General features: G+C 44.4%; 1 protein-coding gene and 1 long non-coding RNA gene across 3 annotated transcripts in view; one reads left to right on the forward strand and one right to left on the reverse strand.

Annotated features, from left to right (window-relative positions):
* Positions 1 to 19,271, reverse strand: part of EVA1A (eva-1 homolog A, regulator of programmed cell death) — a 199,366-nt gene that overhangs the window by 179,361 nt on the left and 734 nt on the right. The window lies entirely within an intron of this gene.
* On the forward strand, positions 9,182 to 12,506 carry LOC135297890 (uncharacterized). The gene is made up of 3 exons (XR_010359816.1): positions 9,182 to 9,496; positions 10,649 to 10,801; positions 11,947 to 12,506. It is a non-coding gene; the product is annotated as an uncharacterized LOC135297890 (long non-coding RNA).

The following is a 19,271-nucleotide window of genomic DNA, read 5'->3' on the forward strand; positions in this document are numbered from 1 at the left end:
GTTCATTTGGCTTATTTGAACAATATTCTAAGGTCATTTTTCCCAGTCTCTTCTCTGCTTACTAATCAGAAAGTGACTGAAGAGCTGGGGAAAGCCAGAGCCTCAGCAGCAGCTGAGATGCAGGCAGAGATACAGCCTGTACTTTCCTCTTTAGTTACACCTCTGCTGCCTTGGAAAGAAAGAGCAGGAGGGAAAATTTCACAGGCTCAGACCTGGGCAGAATTTGATCTTGCCTTCAACACAGGAATTACCATAGAATCAAACTCTGTAAATAATAAATCCAGGTCAGTTTTCAACTACAATCTTGTGGCAGAAACCTCCACTATCTGAAAAGTGCCAACTTTGTGTTTGAACTACATGTTTAAGGAGTTCCCCCTGGTTTTAGACTTTTTAAAACTCCTTTCCCTCCCCCTACTTGTGAGTCAGTCTCTGCCTGCAATATTTCAGAGAAATGCCTTTGTTTTCTTTCCTGTGAGGAAAACGCCTGCCATACAGTGGGCACTACCACGCCTGGTTAAGTTGGCACTCGGTGATGCTTTCCACTCCAACAGCTCCCTGCAAGCCATCAGCTGCAAAGCAAGCTAAAGGGGCTGCCAATTAATTTACTGGGCCATTAATCAATGTATTCTATACCGGTAACTTTCAAACAGAAAGAAGCCATGCAGGACCAGAGCAGAGGTGCCAGACTGCCCATGCTTGCCTGAGCTGTACTTACTTCAGCTTCTTCTAAGGGTAGAAAGGAACACGAGAGTTTGGAAAGCATCTGGGAGGGCTCCAGTAGGTGCACAGTGATGCACTAAAAACAGATGGTTGAAGCTATTTTCCTGCTTCCTCTCCTATGATGGAAACATCCAATTCACTCCAGAAACTGCCAGTTCTTACTGTGGTTAGTTGAAAAGGTGTCCAGCCTTTGGCTAGGGCAAGTCAAAGAGGTTACTTATTCCAAACAGCTTTATTACAATGTGAGTACAAACCAGATGGAGGACAGGACATGAAAATCATATCTGAATCCCAATATCCACATTTCTGTCCTGTATATACAAGTGACAGAAGCATTTTGTATCAAATGACACTTGGACAAGTGCCTATCATGTGACATGGGATCAAGAGTCCCTCTGTAAGACTGCCACAGGTCACAATAATAGTTCAAGTGGCCAGAAGCTATCCACACATTTAGTGGACTCAGGAAAGATGATGTCTGGGAGCAGAGAAGGTCAATTTTTCTGGCAGAGACCTCCACTGCAGGAAATTCAGGACACATCAAAATATCTGCATCAAAGGAAATATAGGTTGGATATTAGGAGAAAGCTTTTTACAGAAAGGGTGATAAAGTTCTGGAATGGCCTGCCCGGGGAGCTGGTGGAGTCACCTCCCTGGATGTGTTTAAAAAAAGACTGGATGTGAACTCAATGCCATGGTTTAGTTGAGGTGTTAGGGCTGGGTTGGACTCAGTAATCTTCTTTAATTCTTCTGTGAATTCTGTGAACTGTCTGCCCTCCTGACCACAGGTCCCCAGACACACAGCATACTTACATCTTACTTCCAGCCAAACCACTGGGGCTGGCAAAACTTTACTCCAGGTCACTGGGCTGGCAGAGAAGTGTGGGAATCACCCTCTGCCCAGGTGAGCGTCACCCTGAGCCATGCTCAGGCTGCAGGGCACGGGGCTGGGCACAGAGGGGACCTGCTTCAGGCACATGCTGGCAACCACCACCACCCCAAACACAGCCCATCCCTTCTGCAGGGACCCACAGATGAACAGCACTGACCACCAGTGGAGTGCTCATGGGGGCTAACTCCAGTTAATGTTTGTGTGGGGTTTAACCCGACCACTTCCTTCCAGGCTTTTACTACCAGCCCAATCTGAATTTCCACTGTTCGTTGACACAAGGGTTACCAGAGAGAGGAGCATTGAATGTCTCCAGGCCCATTTACCCTCCACCTCACAAGGTACAGGGGTGGGTCCTGTATAAACAGGTTTTTTGTTTGAGGGCGCCTGACGGAGCAGAGCCTGACCTTTCCCCTTTGGGGGAACAGCAGGCTTCAATCAAACCTTGCTGAGGGTTGGGGCTATTTTCCTTTCTTGAGGGTCAGGGTGATGCTTGAACTTTCCTTGCCTCAGCTTCCCCACCCACCCCATCAATCTCCCCTCTGCCCTGTAGGACATCTGGGGCCACTCTGATTTACAACAGCCTCCCCACGGCTGCATCTTGATGGGGACTTTCCCTGACACTGTGAGTGCCTCTCCTCACTGGAGTGCCTGGCAGTCATGTCCCTTACAGCAGCAGAACCCACACCCTTTGCAGAAAGAATAAATCTCTTACCAGATTAACATTTTCCACATTAAATTCTACATGGCCTGCTCTTAGGAAGGCATTAGGTTGGAAATGGCTAAGCTGTATGTATTGTGTCAAAGTGCTGCTGGGTGCATGGCATTTATAGGTTAAAAAAAGGTGTTCATTTTTACCAATGATGATGTAAATAGGACTCAAGATGGGGGCTAAGAAACTCCAGCCCTTATTGCTCTTTGGGGATGGAAAGGATGCAGCTATGTTTAACCTGAGGCACTCTCACATTGTACACGGATTATCACTGCAGCATTGCTGTCCATTTGCTGAAGATCCAGCCCCTAGAACTTTCATAATACCAAACACATTAAACCAGTGTGAAAAATTCCTCCTTTTCCTTCTGCCAGGAAATACAGGTGCTGATTGGCTGTGTCCCAGTTACAAGTACATTTTTCAATAAGGCTTCTTATCATAAATATACTTTTCATTATTTCACGGCCAGATGAAGCCTGGCCATTGCTTTAGAGACTAAGAGCTCTTATCAGACTATTCCAAGTTTGGGCACTCCTCAGTAGAGCTGTTATAATGGCCCAGAGCCCAGAACAAGCTTTTTCCTGTGCTGGATGCTCACTAAAAGAAAATAGCACTGTGGTGCTGGCAGGTGAAGTGGCAAGAGTGTGCAATTGGATTTCCTCAGCTTTTGTTTTAGGCAATACAGCCAAGCGTGGCAAAGACTGCTTATTGTTTTTTTTCCTGGAAAAATATTGGTGAGGGAAGGTGACAGAGGTAAGGAATGAGTGCTTGTGTTGAGCGTGGAGCAAAGTGGAAAGGAGAAGGGCTCCATACAACTTCTTCCCATTTACCTGTGGGTATCTCTTGGGGCACAGCCCTGCAGAGACTCAGGATGGAAAGTGCCTCAGCATGTGCTGATGCTTCAGTGGGTACCAAGAACACAAAAATTAGTGGAAATTAAAGCAGCCACTGGGTCCCTTGTGAAAGCAAAATCTGGTGACAGTATCTCAGGTTGGGCCAAGCCAAAGTAGATATGCTCCTGTCTCAGAGCTCACGCTTCAAAACTACAGGTTTTTTTCTTCTCTATTCTTTTATCTCTTGCTTACTTCCATAAGGACAAAAAGACTGATCTCAGAAAATGAAAAGCTGAGCCCAAAACATTGTGCTGAAAGCCTAAAAGCTTATCCCCAAAACAAGTATTGGTATTTCTGAATCTAAAATCTTACATATTTGTGGATAAGGGGACACCATAAACACAACTTTCACCACAGAGATATTTATTATCAACCTCTTCTAAAAGAATGAGATGTCAGGATTATTTCTTCTTACTCAGCCACTAATCATCTAAGCACATTGATATAATGCCAGTGCCTCATTAACTTTCGCCGGAGGACTGTCTCTTACTGCCCAAAACTGGTCTAAAAGGCAAAAAAAAAAAAAAAAAAATACAGCAGACCTGGAAGGATCCCAAGGATCCCACAAGTCTCCACTCAGATGAGAAGTCACAGGTTTTTTTTCTCAAGGAAACCACATGCCAACTCTTGCTACAGTTTTTGTTCTTCAAAGCTACTATTGGCTCTCCTTCCTCCCAAATTAGTGGAACCACTGTGCCAGGCCCATCTGGCACATCAAAATCCATCTTCACATTTCGTTATCCATCCCACCGACTAATGGGATTCGCCCATCACCTCCTAATTGCAGCAGTTACACCTTGTCTGCTTTGCAACGCCCAGGAAAACAAATCCCCAGGCTGTTTCAGAGTGAATGAACATCATTCTGTTCTTTAAACAAGCACAGCATTTCTAACAACAGGGGATGGCACATGCACCAAAGCAATTAGTAGAGTCCTTAGGATGGAAAGTGAAAAATAGGAAGTTTCCTGAAATAAAATGTCCTAAAAAGACAGTCAGAAGGAACCAGCAACCATGGACGGGATGCCAGTGATCTCTAGAAGTAGCTGTAATGAAAGTCAGATGACGCATCCCCTAGAAGTCCAAAGCAACAACTTAGGTGAGATGAAGGCCTCTGGAACAGCCAAGGAAAACAGAATTCCAGTGCCAATGGTACAGTCTGTGCCTCAGTTTCTTCATCTGCAAAATAGTGTTACTGGTATTTAGTCTACATTCATTCTTCATGAATGATCAATGACCTCTAACTTTGAGTTCCTCCTTATAGATTTATTGAATGTGCTTGAACAACTTAGCTGGAGATCTGCTGGAAATTCAGGACTAGAGGAAGAAGTAGGAAGAAAAGTTACAACTTTCAAGTAAAGCTAGAACATTTAGAAAAGTCACAAACAAAAAGCACCTGGCATGTCTTGCCTTGGAGGCACACCAAGCCCCTAAGGTGTTTAATTTGCAGCCTTGCCTTTTATTATTGCCAGTTTTAAAGTTGCCAGAGCAATCCTAAAAGCCTCATTAGACACCAATAATTATTTATCAGTGAATAGTATGATCAGGCTGTCAGACTGAGAATAAAACAGCCTTCCTCAGAGTGTTGAAAATACAGCAAGCTTTGCTTGTGTCAGGACATTGGGAAGGCTGGATCCTGCCCTCACATAGCCAGGCAAGATTAAGATGGAGAATAGTCTGGGAAAGTAAAGTTTCATCTCTGTCCACCAATTTTGTGCATGCTCACTCTCTGTTTAAACACACCATCAGACAGATATTTCCCACCACATTTCTGTGATAAGTGTTCCTTCCTCATGCCTAATGTCCAAGAAAACTTCTTGCCCTCATTGCACATCTCACAGGGGCTGGAGCACAGCTCCAGAGGTCCCTTATCAACTGAGCCAGACACCATCTACATGTCAGCTTCTCCACAATGCAAATCAGGCTCATTGTGACCAGTGGAACCCTAAATGAAGTGATTTCCCTGTGACAGACACTCCTTCAGAGCAGAAGAGGAGGTTGACCTCACTCCTGCTGCACCACCACCAGGCCAAGTGTTGAGGGAAAGGTCTGGTCTCTCTCCCCATCCATCAGTGCTGCCATAGTGCCGATGACACACAGCTGGGATGGAGGCAGCTCTGATGTTCTTCAGAAAACTATACCAGGAAATGGGCCAGAAAGGCCCTGAAACAAGGGAGCAGGCATCTGGCCAGCCTCCCTCCCCATGCAGCATTCTCTAGCTTGGGCTGCTTTGGCCAGCAGACACAGAAATGCAAATCTGCACTCATCCACCAACACTGACAAGGCTGAAGAGGGATTCATAAGGCAACTCCACATCCAACAGGCATGGATACAGGGTAATACCTTATCACCCAGAGTTCTAACAGCATCCTGCAGCCCTCTCTAACCCTACAGAAGAAATGTGGTTTTCAACCAACAGAAAAGTTTTGCAAAAAGGAACAAGTCTGAGTTTCAATAGAATTCTGAAATCTTAGAATCACAGAATAGTTTGGGTTCAAAGGGATCTTCAAAAATCACCTAGTCAAACTCCCCCAAACATTTTTCACCAGATCAGGTTCCCTAAAACCCTTTCCATCATAATCTTTATTACAGATGGGGCACCCACAGCTTCTCTGGGCAACCAGTGTCTCACTACATTGATCATAAAAAAAATTCTCTCTTATGCCTGGTCTAAATATTTCAGTTTAAAGCCATTACCTCTCGTCCTGTCACTGTAGGCCTTGGCAAAAAGTCTCTCTCTAAGTCCCCTTCAAGTTCTGAAAGGGTATGACAAGGTCTCCCCTGGGGATCAAGGTGGGTCAGGCTGATTTGGTCCTTAATAAGACAAAAATAAAGTTTGGACCAAGATAATTCTGATACTGCACTGGAGAGCAGAAGAGGGTGGACCACAGCTGCAGTGCTGAAAAAAAGTTGTAGAAGAGTTTAATTCTCTACCACCTCCACCAGAAATGCCTGGGGACAATAGAAAAGGTAACACAGCCCATCATCAGACCAAGCTGACAAAGAAAATGCTCCCACCAGCCACATTTGCCTGGTATAGGCAGGCAGCCACCATCAGTCTTAGAGGCTTTCTCAGCCCCCAAACTATGTAGAAGTCACCATAATTCAGGTAACTGTGGAATATGGGCTCCAAGAAAACCAGCAAGGACTCAAGCTACAGGGAAAGATGTATGGAGACAATCAGGAATCATGTAATGAAAAGGAACAGGCATGAAAACAGAGGCAGAGTCCCACAGATCTCAAGCTCTCACAGTGAACTTCAGGGCTGTGTCAGCAGGGACAGGAGTTTTGTGGCAGTCTCCCTAATCACAGGCTCCTCTCACACTTAAATCAGGCTTGGGGCTGCAGCCTCAGACTTCAGGACACCCAAGGATTGTGGCTCCAAGTGACTTGATGATATTTAATTTCATTGCATGTGATTTCTTTCCCACACGCCTCATTCCCCTCTGTGCACATAAAGGATGGAAACTTTGGCAAAAAGACTGAGAGAAATTCAGGGTGGGCATTAGTTACTATTTTTGACAGCACTAAAACAATATATGAAAAGGGGGGGTTGGGTTTTTTGTTTTGTTTTTTTTTGGTGTTCTTTGCTGTGATTTGTTATCCCTGAGTTGCAGCTTAGAGGGGGAAAACTGAAGACAATGTCCCATCTGATGCCTCCCTGATGGAGTGACAGAGACTGGCTCTGCCAGAGCACTGCAGAAGTCGTGCTTTTGGGAGAGTATTGTTTTTATTTCAGGAGGAAAAAAAAAAAGAGGAAATGAGCAATCCCAGAAGGAAAGGGTCTGAATGCTTCCTCAGGCTGCACCATGAAGAAAAGAGATTGCTGTTGTCAAAGGGTGTTTCATTGTTCTGATCTTTCTGAGAAACCTTAAAATATATCCAGAAATGTAACAAGAACAGAAAACATATCTGTTTCTTTGGGTGACCATTTGCAGTCTGGCTGGTGAGACACAGACTACAGCTTAGCAGTGCTAGTTACTCTGGTTAACCCTTGTTCTTGATAATCACATTTAATAAGAATTTTAAAAAAAAAAAAAAAAAAAAAAAAACAAGAACACTTTGTACCCATCAGCAGGAGTCAACTCCTGCTCCAACATAGAGAAGCCAACTTTCCCTCGTGTTAATAGCCCTACTGATTTTTAGTGAATTACACACCAAGTCAGGATTCCTCACCACTTCAGCCCCCTGGCTAATCAATAGCAACTAGCTCTACAATAACAGATCAGGCTTATTTTTCCATTGGTGCCACTTTCAAATATCACATTCACAGTCTGCCCTCCCTGCCAGATTGCTTCAAGCTCAAACTTCCATCCAGGAGTCAAACTTTTGGTAATACCTCCAAGATCAGAAAAGTAGGGTGTACAAGAGATGCAAGGGCACAAGAATTTCCTTAAGGATCACAAAACAGTGGGATTTACCCCTCTTAGCATCCTTAGCAAGGCTCCATCTCATGGAAGCACCTAGAATCAGCCAGGGCTGCACCTCTAATCTCCCAGAGCTAAGGACCCTAAGAGGAAAAATTGCTGATAATACAGATAGATCAGATAAATTATAGATAGAGAGATGATAGATAGATATAGATAGATAGATAGATAGATAGATAGATAGATAGATAGATAGATAGATAGATAGATAGATAGTGTGAGTGAATCCCAACACAGCACCCCCACAGCTCCACAGCTCAGCACTGCTCCTGGCCACAACATCTGCCCAGGAGGCTGCTGGAGGCACAGCCATGCTGCTCTCTTGCTGGCACTGGTGACCACAGAGCCAGCTCAGGACTCTCCGTCCCACCTGCTTGATAAAGCAGCTTGGACATGGCTGTAAACAATCCTTCTGGAGTCAAAATTGGCATGAAGAAGGACAGACAGAACAAACACAGGTCAGAAGTGAAAAGGTTTGTCTTTCTTTGTCCCCAAGAGTTTCCTGTGTTCAGATGTTGGGGAAGTTGGTGTGAATGGATTCAGATTTTCTGATGGGTAGATGACAGCAGTGTTGAGAGGCAGAAAAGGATCATCTTCCTCACAGGTCAAAGCAGTGACAATTGGCCTTTAATCTTCAATACCCTGTAACAGGCAACTTAATCAGTCTTGTACTCCAATGACTTAAATCAAGATAAACATTTTTAAAACACCTTATCATTCCTATTGTGATACCATGCTGACCAATCAGCTTGTTTTTCACCCACAGCAGGCTTTGCTTGAGCAGAAATAATCACCCCCAGCTCCATCACACAGATATAGGAGCGCTGGGAAAATGCAGAGAAGGCTGAGTGAACAAAAGGCACTTCAGGCCTGCTGGGGTCAGAATGTGTATCTGTACGGGAGGTTGGACTCATCACTTAATCCAGCTCTGTTTCTAATGAGATTGGTTCCCATTACAGCAAAAGGAGATCCATGGCTTAATTTGCCAAGGGGACCATTGTCACGCAGCTTAGGGAAGCAAAATAATCTTATCAGTTTGAACTTGAACCTTGCCCTCCAATTATATGAACAATGATTATGAAAAGAGAGATAAAGAGATTTTCATTTATCCAGCAAGAAAAATGGGTTGTCTGACACCAAGCATTCAGTTTCCTGCAGCTGGTGATAGACCTTTACAGTCCAGCCACTCGGCTGTACCATTGCCAAATGCACTAACCAGTATCTGTGCACAGTAACTCTGGAACCAAACCCAGGGCAAATGGCACCAAACATTTATAGTCCAACTTATTGGTACAGCAGTCTCTGCTCCTGTAGTAAAGCCAAAGCGAAAGCCTGGGGCCATCAGCTAAAGACAAGCAAATCCAAATCAGAAAATGTTTCATCCCTTCTTGCTGAACCTCTCTCTGCATCCCTCTCCACTCCATCAGCTCTCCTTGGCTGCTGTAGAGGCCATCCTCTTCTGGGAGTTCTGCATCCCCCACATTGCAGCTAAAACAAAGAACATTATGGCAAATAACAGCCAAGCTTCATCTATTCTTTTTTCTATACAATTCATTCCATCCAAGTTGTTTAGCTGAACAAAACCCCAGCGCTCTCCTTTATTGTGAGGCCAACAAAGAAGGAACATGTGAGCACAGCGTGGGTCACAGATGTGCACGCTCCTGCTTCAACTGCGAGCCACTTCCTCGCCCCACTCACTTTTACAGGGCTTTAACCTCTTTCAGCTGGAATTCAGATGAGCACATAAACCAGGAAGCAAAGAGTGTTAACACAACAGAAGAGGCCCCTGTACAAAGGATACATGAAGAGAGGGACATGCTTTGGAAACAGTCAGATCAACAACCTCGGTTTCCAAGGGGTAACCCAGACAATAAAAATCCAGAGAGAAATAAACTGAACAAAACCCAGGGGATCTATTTTTAGCAATATCACTTGCACTGCAGGATCCTTATTTGTGCTTTTGAATAGACACACAAACTTTTTTTTTCTTCTTTTATGGAGGGACAGAAGCAAGAAAAAAAAATTGGAGGAGGAAATGTCTTCAAAAATCATTCTAAAAGATATTTTAGAATCTGTTTCAAGGACTGACCCTAAAGTTGTAACTCAATTTTAAGAACTCTTATCTCATCCTAAATAAAGTAACCCTCTAAGCATAACTGCCCTAGAAAAAAAAAAAAAAAAAGGAAACCACAACCAAAACTATGCAAAACAAGACCCTTCTCACAACTGCACTTTATGGCTCAGATCATATCTGCCCACTGATGGTTTCCTATAGTAATCAACCTCTAGCTCATATTACACATAAAATACAGGTGTAATGTTTCCCTTTCCTTAGTGTACTGTGTCTGGCTGTGATGGAGTTAATTTTTTTCTAGCAGCTGGTATAGTGCTGTGCTTTGGATCCACAACCAAAACAGTACTGATAATATATAAATGTTTAGGTACTGCTGAAGAGCTTTTGCACTGCATCAGCACGTTGTCTGTCCTTCACTCTGCCCTCCCAGCAAACAGATTGTAGGGTGCACAAGATTTTGGGAGGAATACAGTCAAGCAGGTGACCCCAGCCAAGCAAAAAGATATCCCATGCCATGCAGTGTCATGTCCAGCAATAAAACAGAGTGGAGTGGGGTAAATCAGCTTGGGAACTGACTGACAATCAGTCTGCCTGTGGGAGGCAGTGGGTGATTGCCTTTGCATAACTTATTTTGCTTTCTTTTTTTATTTCTTCCACTTCTCTTTCACTATTTTTATGTCATTCCATAAGTTTTCTTGCTTTTACTCTTCCCTCCCTCTTCCCCTGTCCTACTTGGAGGTAGGAAGTGAGGCAAGCAAGCAGCTGGGTAGTGCTTGGCTGCCTACAGGTGTTAACCTGCAACACTCAGTTATGTGCACTTGACTTTGCAACTGAAATGTCCATTTTAACCTGTGAGGTCCATTGGCACACAGATAATATAATATTGGAGAAGGAACTGTGTACTGAGTACCACACATTTCTTCCTGCTTACCACAGCTTAAGAGAATAGATAAGGAGCTGCTCCTGGAGAAAAAGGTGGATATTAAACAATCTCTGAAATACTGGGCAGTTTGAGCCCCTGATGCCAATCTCTCTGCCTTGGATCCTTATCTGTGCAATTCAGTAACATTCCAGACTCCTTCCAGAAGGGTAAGCACATCCCTGTAAGTACATCCCTCACAACAAGCAGAATAGGGTTTAAATAACATAATAGGATTTAAATACCATTAAACATACAGGAAATAAGGTCCCAGGGCCATAAAGAATGGAAGAATAAATAAAACAATTTTAAGGCCACTGTACAACATAGGAATCCGAAGGAATTAGAGAAAAATAATGTTCTCATTAAAGAGTAACATAAACACCCAAAGGGCTGGACTCAAGCAGTTAAAACTACCTTAATTTTAACATTTCTTAACTTCCAAATGTTTTATTTGAATAATAATACTGTTATTTGAATGTTTCACACAAAAGCTAATTTTTTTCCAAACCAAACTGCAGAATTTTGTCCCAGAGCATCCTATGGGCACCCAGGGCCACAGCAGCACTGCATGTACAGGCCCCACAGACCACAGAGGGAAGAGATTTCCCAAAGACTGAGGCCCAAAACAATAATCCATAATCCAGCCATAGGAGCTCAAGTTACCATCTCTCACTTTAATTGCACTAAGTGTCTGCACTCCTGGCCCAACACAACCTTTAGGAAAAACATGTGAGCCAAAAGCCTTTGCAAAACACAGCAAACATGGGAAAATTATGTCAGGAATTGCACCTGCTGTAGAGCACCCTTAATATCAACACCAGCCCACAGTATGATACAGAAATCACGGAGGAAACATTAGTAGAAAATCCCCACACTGCTGTGTTTGTTTTCATATTTACTAATGGGAGTAAAAGCCCACTTTAAACCCTTGAGGCTGGTACAACACATGTTGATAATATCATAGCAGCAAAACCACAGGCATTATAGCAGATGAAAATAAAACAACACAAGCACACAGGGGGTCTCAGAGTAGGTGGTCTGAATGGCCCCTTCTCGACAAGCAGCACCATCAGGTACCCAGTTTGTCAAGGATTTTGTGTCTCACCTGAAGTCAGCTCCCTCTCACACCCTGAGGATTCTGATTCTTTTATGGGCTGCTGGGGGAGTGAAAAAATTCCTCTTCTGGCAAATAGTGTACTGATATCAGGTCACAAGTTGGTGCACAATAGTACACAGTAAAGTTTTTTGATTGTAAATGGCTGATAAATCTCTAGACCTTCTTGTTTTTAATTTTTTCTTCCTCCTTGTTAAGGATGTGGAATACTTTGCCAACAGCTGGATGTGAGCTCCCCTGCCTGTCACAACTAAAGTGCTTGGACAACATCTACTGCAAATTCTTCAGCAGCACCTACATCCATCTGTTCATTCAAACAGACTTCTAATACCTGAGCTCTCGGAGGGTTTGGCCAAACTGCAGCTCACACACACACTGCTCCATCTTCATGCAAGGATCCAGATGGATCCAAGAGGGATGATTGAACAGCAAGCCTCAGCACCCAAAGGAGCCCCATCAACACTGACACCACAGCATCTACCAACACAGTTCAAGAGCACAGAGCACATCTGAAAAGACTCAGCCAATATTTATTTTCCTGTGCAACCCAGAACTACCAACTCCTCATTGTCTCTCTGATGTGAGAAGACACACACAGGGCTCCAGTCAGCCAGGCACTGCACACACTGAAAGAGGAGACATTCACAGTTTTAATTACTACAAATGAGTTCATACCCTCAGTTAGCGAGCTGAGCCAGGCACATTTGAATTAGCCCAAACCCAGGCTGAGAGAGTCACAACTCACCATCCATCCTCAGGCAAAAGGAGCAGCTAAGTAAATAAATAATAAGAATAACAGGTAACCCAAGCAGCTCTCTTAAACATGTTCCCAATTATTACTCCTACACTAGTTTTAATCTGCAAGAAAATGAGCTGGGATTAACTTCTATGCTTCTGCTCATTCTGCACAGCTCTTGGCAAGTCAGCAAAGCTGCCTCACAGCTGAGCAGATTTTGGCCCGTGGCTGTCTTTTGGAAAGAGCACAAAAATCCCAGACAGCAGCAATGCTGGATCAATGAGGCTCAGCACTGGCAAGGTCACAAGGAGCCTTGTAGTATTGTACCAAACCAATCTGCCAAAAACCCTCTCAATCACTTTGAGGGGCACATGGGGTCTGTTTCTGCAGGCTGTCACACACCTTTCAAGGGACACAATCTGTGAAGCTCTTGGGTATCTGTATAAAGAAATTACAAGAGCACAAAAAACCAAAACAAAATGGATAGTTGCTTTAAATGGTCCATCGTTCCTCCCCAGAGATTGGGATTGCTATTTTGGTACAGAAAACAGAAAGTTCAATCTATACCTCCACAAACATGCCAAGCAGAAGCAGCCAGTCTCAAATAAGACATGTAAACAGCCCTGGTGTGACCAACTAAACCTCTGCACACCCATCTAAACACAGCACAGGCCAATCTTCAGCCCTGAACACCGAGCACTTTGGGAGATCAGGCTGTGTTTAAATTAGCATCAACAAAAGGATCAGCACAAGTGCCAAGTGTAAACACACAGTTTTTCTCCTCCTGCAGAGACTAAGCTTATTCTCCCCACCCCCAAGATTAAAGTGTGAGTTTAGCTTCTAAATATCTCAGTTGAAAAAAGGATATGTCAAAATTCTCTCCTTTTTATTTTTAATTGACCAAACTATTTGTGACATATAAAATCTGCTTTCACAGTGCCTTAAGTCGGGGAAAATTTTTACCTGAGGATATAAACAGTTGCTTTCTTTAATTCTGCAGCATTTGTATCCATGATAACACACAGACATAGGAAGAATGCTGCAAGGACAATTTCCTCAAATTGTCTGTGCATCTAGCAGGATACTGGGATACTTTGAAGTTATTAAAATTACCACAGCAGATTTTTTTTCCTTTTTTTATTAATACTACTAATTAAATAAAGTGTTCCTGGTACTAACAAAAGTCTTCATCATTTCTGGACCCCTGCAATTAGTAGATAGAATATAAATATTGCCAGTCATCACACAGATGTTGGGATCCCTGGGGTCCCTTGGCTCCTGCTGACAGCTGTGATGGCTAAACCAGTGGATTTCCATGTGGCAGGATGCACACATATGGCTCTTGAGCTTGAAGTCACTGCCTACATGAGGTTTCACACAGACCCCTCATGAGACATCCTGGCACCCACAGCAGCCCCATCCATCCCTCCCAGGCTGTCTCTCCTTTCCCTGGTTCCACAAACACCAACCAGCAGCTGTGTTTTCACAGCAGCAGCAGCAGTGCCCCTGGTGACTGCCCAGGACCACAAACACAAGGAATTGGAAGCACGTGTCTGTCATCCTGCAGCTCAATTTGGTCCCCTCAGCTCTCACTAAAAGTAAATGCTGAATATTTTTACAGTCATCAGCCTCAGAGTCCTCACAGCATTTTCATCACAACTGTTGGAAAACCCACAGTGTTTTCTGGAGCATGCCTCCATACAGAGGTGGACAGAAACCTGTGTCTTTGCTTTAAATGCTATTTGGTCTTGGCAACATGGTTTTGTTGATACCATAAAGCTGCATCCCTGTTGATAAACCAGAACAACTCTCTCAGGCACCAAAGCAGCCCCAGCCTCTGTGCTGATTCTTTTCCTGCTCTCACAAGAGCAGCAGATCTGGCACTTCATACCCACCCAAACTCCAACACCTCCCAGCTCTCTGAGGCCTTTAGATTTTTTTCCACTGGCAAACAGACATATGTGACACAAACCCCAGTTGCAGTTTCCCCCGTGAGAACCCCTCAGCCATGGCTCCCAGACACATCCACCCCCTTCATCTCCCATGCAGCCACATCTCCAGAACATTATCAGAAGAGGCCAAGTGGTTTTAAACCACCTTTGATGAGGTTTTGGATTTTGTCAGCTCTGCAAAGAAGAATTTCTCTACCCCAGCACAGGCAGTTTGCCCTAAGTAAGCCAAACTGCAGCCCAGGCAGCTGGGATGGATGGATGGATGGATGGATGGATGGATGGATGGATGGATGGATGGATGGATGGATGGATGGATGGATGGATGGAGTAACACATACAGCCTCCAGCTGAGGAGGAAAAGATGACCCGGGGCAGGGACCTCTCTAAGCAGCAACCTGAGGTCCAACCTACCTCATCACCCAGAGCCCTTCCCCAAGACAAGATATGGAGGTGGCCTGGACATGGTTCAGTCTTTAACCAAAGTCTAAAGCATGTCTGTTTGCCCCTGAGGTCAAAAACTCAACCCCCATTACTGAGTTACAATTTCTTTTCCAGTGTGGTGGTGTATCTGCCTTTCTCTTGAAAATGCCCTCTTTTACAGCCTGAAACCTTCAACACATGGAAATCCTGGATCCCCCTTGACACCACGGGCCCATTCAGGGCTATTAGGCATTCAGAAGCTGTTAGCATGTAGATTTTGATGATAATTTGGTGAATGGAGTTGTCAAACAAATTGCCTTTATTATGGACTGATTAAATGCAATCAGGGAGAAGTGCCTTTCCCCTCCCCAACTCCAGCCCTCATCACTCAAACAAACACACTGAGCCAATTAGCAGGGAGGTGGCAAAAGCAGCTTTCACTTGAAACCTGATATTCCTGGGGAAAAGGAAAAAAAACCCCAACCAATCACCACCACCAATAACAACAACAACAAAAATCTTTATGCTTTCAAAACCAAGATGGGCCTCCAGGGAGAGGCTCCAAAAGCTACCCAGAGCTCACCTGCAGGGTGTGGATGGGAGTTCCCAGTGTTCATCTGGCTCCTTGCCAGATCAGCTCCCTTAAGCTAAGTGCTGCTCACATCCAGCTTGTGCCAAAATCTAATGCAAAGAACATAAACATTAAAGCAGGCCCAAGGGGAGCAGCACTACCGGGGCTGGTTTTTCTTTCAGCTGGGTTTTCCTGTGTCAGAAGAGGCACAAGCTTCCAGCCAAGCTGTTTCCATGCCTTGAAACCTAAGTTTTTGGCTTAATCCTTGCAGTGGATTCTCCGATGTCTGTAAATACCTCACAACCCTTTCTGCAGTAGTGGAGGGACCTGTCTCCATTAATGTGAAACTCGTGACAATCCCACAGATCTGATGCCACCACCCTTCTGCCCAACGTGCCTGAAATCAGCTAATGAATGGAAAATCCTTGAGGAGAATCAGAGCATGGCATGATAACAACACAAGTTTAATTCCTTGCAGGTATGCAGCTGGAAGTTAAATAGTCACCTTGGCAGCAGTGGGCAGAGCAAAATTCAACATGTGTTTGCATGACTTGGCTTCAGGGACAGGAACACCGTGGCTGAGCAGAGAGAGCACACAGGATATGAGCAATAGCTGCTGACTAAGCTTTCAATGCCTGCATTTAAAGTTAGCACCAAAGCCTACTTTTGGCCCCAATTTCATTAACCTTGTCCCTCTGAGGAGCAAGGCCTGTGCACTGCACATGGATCACTGCCTCCCAGAGCCCATGCAGAGGAGCTATGGCATAGCTTCCCCTCGAAGGGGCAAGGGCATTGCTCTGTCTTGGACTCTCACAAAGGGCCTAAAACAAAGGTCAAGTTTTGTCAAACAGCAAGGATTTTGGAGAATTCATTGCTGCTACAGAGATTAGGACCAGAGGTTTATGGTTAATGTACACAGATTCAAAAGATCAGATTCTTACCCCACACCTCATCACAGTCCTCAAGTATCACCTTTAACATTAGGGGTAAGTGACACATCAAGACAGCAGCCTTCTAAGCCTTCAAACAGTCCTAAGCACAAGAACAGATCACAGAATGAGATTAAACCAAGAGTCCATTCTACAATCAGCCACAGAGAAAAAGTCCAGGTCTTCTTAAGAAGTGGCTGCAAAGTGCCTGATAAGTCCACTTTCTCCCTCAGGATCTGCTTCCTACCCCCACACCCTGCTACAAACATCAATGTTTAAAGAACTATTAAAAAAAACAACTTCAAAACTCTTCACATAGTTCAAATACTTCACTTAAAAGGAATTTGAATTCTTACATCTCAGATTGCACCCGTCCCCAGCAGGACACGCACTGCTCATGTTCACGTTGTGGCATTTGAGCTGTTCAAACAGGAGGGATGGAGTGTGCTGTGTGCTCAGGGGTTAGAAATCCCCACCAGCCCTGCTTGTGCTCTCTTGTGAGAGCTGAGACTCAATTAACCACATCTCTGGACACCTTCTCAGGGTGTGCTTTGCCATGACCTACATAAAAATCAAATCCTCCTGCAGCTGAGAGACACATCCCTTGAAGACCCAGCCAGTGGAGAGTACTGGGAGCAGTGGGATGTGGTTGGGTTTGAAGTCCTTGATAAATCTTTTATCCAGCCTTACTGCAGAGCTACAGTATGAGAGCCAGATCAGTGCTGCTGACTTATGATCTGCTTAGAGCTCAAGACTGGTAGTCCCTGAGCTTTCTTTCCAGGGCTGGATCCACACACTCTGCCCCCACCTCACAGCCATGACCTATTACAAACAGCAGCACCTCCTTGGTAATGCTGAGTTGAACCAAGCTGAGAAGCCAGAGAGTTTTTGCTGCTATACAAGGTCTACAGAACTGAGTTTTAAACCCCCATTTTTCCCCAAAGAGCATCAGCTGCTGCCTCTGGACAGTACTGCTATTGATTTGCAAGCTGGAAAAGCCTTTACATCCCAAAGAGCTGTGTCATCTCCCTGCAGCACCAACTGCTGCAGAAACCTCTGTGGGATCACAGCAAGCCTTACATTCCTCAGCAGTAATACCCAATACAAATCCACTCATCTCCCTGGGGTGCAGACAATTTATGTTTTGGATGCACCACCTCTGGTGGGATGGCATACAATAAAGCTATAAGTTGTCCCCAAAAATTTTCACCAGCCCAATTCCAGTCATGCCAGTGAAGAACTCTGAACATGCTGAAGTATAGAAAAGTGTATAACAGGCCAGAAACAATTACAGTAAAATAATATTAGGATATCCTCCTTCCATTCCTTAAGCCAGCTGACAATTCCCTTATAGGGATAACAGTGACAAACAAGATGCTCCATCTGGCAGGAAGAGTTACCTGGGCTGCTGCTCCTTCATGGCACACGGTGCAAACCCTCATGCATTGGAGGGAGGTGAATGGGGTCAGTGCAAATGTGCTGGGAAAGCATGAGGTGTGATGTGGGAAAAGCTGTACCTTTTCCTACTCCCTATCATCTTGTGGGTACTCAGCTCTGGAGCTTACAAAACTATACTTGAGCTGCTACACACTGGGTACAGCCCTTTCCTGCAGCAAATCATGTTTCCTGTCCTGCAAGGTACAGTCAGTCCAACAAGACTGGGGACATTTGCCAAGCCTGCTATCAGGAAACATAGGTTGGACCTGGCAGAAGGTTTCAACAGTTATGGAAACTCATGGGAGGTTGTGCTGCTGGGATTACAGACCCTGCTTCAGAGTACAGTCTTGCCACACACATACACAGAGATACAAGCCACCCCTCATCTCCCAAAGCATGACAGTTCAGTTGGATGCTACAGAAAGCATTTTGTTATCAGCAACTTTCTTATCCATTTTTTAAAAGAACAGCATCTGGTCCCCCTGCCAGCATCACTGAAGCCTATCGAATTTCCTTGCACTGTTCCAGCTATGTTGTACAAACACAATTGAAAGCACCTTTGCCCTGGGACACCTGTACACATTTTAATGCTTGGCAATTTGGCCTGGCTGGGAAAACTTTATCTACATTTCAGAAAGACAACTCCTCTCCCCGTTGCAGTTTTTGCTCCCATCATGCCTAGTCCATGCACCCCTTCTGCATCAAATTGCTCGCTTCTGCTTAGGAGCACAGAGAAAGTTCAGTGCCAAGAAAAGGATAAAAGCACACCAGAAACAGGGAAATGCCTCAGTCCTTTCCATTCAGAGGCAGATCTGCCTTGAATGGGAGCCCCAGGACTGATGTGGCCCCAAAAGAGACTGAATCACAGGCAAGCCAGCCCCCTTCAATTCACATTAAGACTTCCAGCACCATACATATTCTTTCCCTCACCCTCCATCACAAGCTCCTCCTTTCTAACACAAATTTCTCACAGCACACAGACACATGCACTCCCAGGCAGTGAGCAGCAGCGCTGGGATGTGTTGAAACCCAAGTCCAGTGAGGTTCAACCCTTGCAAATGACTCTTTTTCATCAGCAAACTATAATTGGCAGCTCTTATCCACTACAAGAGTTTTGCAAAACATCCCTAAAGAGTATGTCAGGCTAGTTCTTCACACTAAGACCCAAAATTAGAATCAATATCCTAAAAGAAAAGTGGCCCTCACTGGCCACTCCCAAGCAAACTGATCAGCCCTGCTGAAGTTGCAAAATAAAATCTGTTATGTTTTCTCAGATCCACATGCACATCCAGAAAGAAGAGAAACAGAAACATAATTTTAAAGCAATTAATGCAGCTATAAAGTTATAAAACTTGCATGGGACTCCAGACTTTGAAAGTGCTGCTGTGTACAACTCAAAACAAGTGCTATCAACATTTTTAGATTCAGAAAATATTAATAAATGAGACACTTTTTCTTTCAGTTTAAGAAAACACAGG

This window comes from Passer domesticus, chromosome 3 (assembly GCF_036417665.1).
Source record: "Passer domesticus isolate bPasDom1 chromosome 3, bPasDom1.hap1, whole genome shotgun sequence".
NCBI lineage: Eukaryota > Metazoa > Chordata > Aves > Passeriformes > Passeridae > Passer > Passer domesticus.